This window comes from Dipodomys ordii, unplaced genomic scaffold (genome assembly GCF_000151885.1).
Source record: "Dipodomys ordii isolate 6190 unplaced genomic scaffold, Dord_2.0 Scaffold13, whole genome shotgun sequence".
Lineage (NCBI taxonomy): Eukaryota > Metazoa > Chordata > Mammalia > Rodentia > Heteromyidae > Dipodomys > Dipodomys ordii.
This window is the reverse complement of record NW_012267229.1, coordinates 23,012,586-23,014,341: the sequence shown is the minus strand read 5'-3', so window position 1 is coordinate 23,014,341 and position 1,756 is coordinate 23,012,586. Positions and strand designations below refer to the sequence as shown.

Sequence of the window (1,756 nt, the reverse complement as noted above, 5' to 3'; positions counted from 1 at the left end):
AAAAAAAAAAAAAAAAAAAAAGATTACTAGTAAAATGGCAGAGATGGAACCTAGATTCCAGCTCTTCTGCTTCTTTCTGTGTCACCATGGGCAAGTAGTTTCATCAGTTTGAGCCTCAGTTTCCTTGTTTACGAAATGGAGATAATATGTAGGTACTTCATACGATTAAACTAAATGAGATGAAGGAGCAGGTAAGTGCTTATCATAATGCTTAGAATGTAGTTTAAGCAAATAGCAATGCTAGAAGCTCTCTGTGGTTATGGCCAGGCACATATCTAGTCTTTAGTCAGCAGGTGCCCATTCTTCCCTAAGGAGGACCACTGTGGGCAACAGGGAAGGAGGCTGGAGACAGATCTGAAGCCAAGGCTTCCTCATCACCTCATCACAGGGGACCAGCTGCAGTAGCCTCTTGAGGATCTCAACAAATCATTTTGTGGCAAACAAGGCAGAGAGCTTTCTTCTGGAAAATCTAACTGAATGTGTAAACCATCCATAGTGAAATGAGAGGGGAGAAAAGTAATGCCTACTACCCTCCTTTAATAGATGACACAGCCGAGGCTCACAGGGAGAACTGACTTTTCCAAGGCCTCTGAATTGTTTACCTTTGCTGGATGTCTCCACCTAGTCACCAATCACCTCCTCCTCATTTTCCAAGGACATTTGCTCCCAGGCTCTGTCCTCTGACCTCTTATGGGGAAAAAAATAAAAGGAACATAGGCATGGAGAGGAGAGTTAACAAGAACGGATAAAGGAAAGTATGGAATGCTGCTCAGCCCATTCTCCAGGATGGCATCAGGGAATCTCCTTCCTAAGCCCAACTTGCATCTCTCCCATGGAAAACCTTTCAGGGGATGGTTTCCACCGGAGCTGTTAGGATAGCATCTGCCACTCTATCCTCATTTACAATAACCTGAAGACTCAAGTCCAGCCATGGCCCCTCTGATGCAATGTGCAGTCCATGGACATCTGTGAAATCCCGGGGCACTAAGTCCTCTTCAGGCTCAAAGCATTTCTCGTACCCAGAGCCTGTGCTTTGGGTACTCTTTTCCTGGTTATTGTTCAGCTCCTTCTACATCTAATGCAGATAACTGTTATCTGTCTACTGGCAAACCTCATAAGCTTTCCTAGAATACTTTTGCCCTAAAAGCTAGTGTCCAGTTCACAAGAAATGTTTTCCATGGGTTGGGAATGTGGCTCAATGGTAGACTGCTTGCCTAGCATGCATGAAGACCTGGGTTCGATTTCTCAGTACCACATAAACAGAAAAAGCTGGAAATGGTGCTGTGGCTCAAGTGGTAGAGTGCCAGCCTTAAGTAAAAGAAGCTTAGGGAAGGTGGGGCGTTGATGGCCCATGCTTATAATACTAGCTACTCAGGAGGCTGAGATCTGAGGATTGAGGTTCAAAGCTAGCCCTGGCAAGAAAGTCCATGAGACTCTTAACTCCAATTAACCACCAGAAAACCAGAAATGGTGCTGTGGCTCACATGGTAGAGTGCCTTGAGCTGAAAAAGAGCTCAGGACAGCACCCAGGCCTAGAGTTCAAACCCTACTAACAACAACAGAAGAAAAAGAAAGAAGAAGGAGGAGGGGGAGGAGGAGGAGGAGGAAGGAAGAAGAAGAAGGAGGAAGGAAGAAGGAAGGAGGAGGAGGAGGAGGAAGAAGGAAGAAGAAGGAGGAGGAGGAGGAAGAAGAAGAAGGAGGAGAAGGAGGAGGAGGAGGAACAGGAGGACGAGGACGAGGAGGAGGAGGAGGAGGA

At 46.2% G+C, this 1,756-nt stretch overlaps 1 protein-coding gene across 3 annotated transcripts in view; it reads right to left on the bottom strand.

The window, feature by feature from the left end:
- Window positions 1-1,756, bottom strand: part of Pkig (protein kinase (cAMP-dependent, catalytic) inhibitor gamma) — a 75,431-nt gene that overhangs the window by 18,724 nt on the left and 54,951 nt on the right. The window contains exon 4 of one of the 3 annotated variants that reach the window (XM_013011129.1): window positions 603-687. The exons of the other annotated variants lie outside the window; for them this stretch is intronic. The gene's annotated coding sequence lies outside the window, so the exon portion shown is untranslated. The remainder of the gene's footprint in view (window positions 1-602; window positions 688-1,756) is intronic. 3 annotated transcript variants of the gene reach the window in all.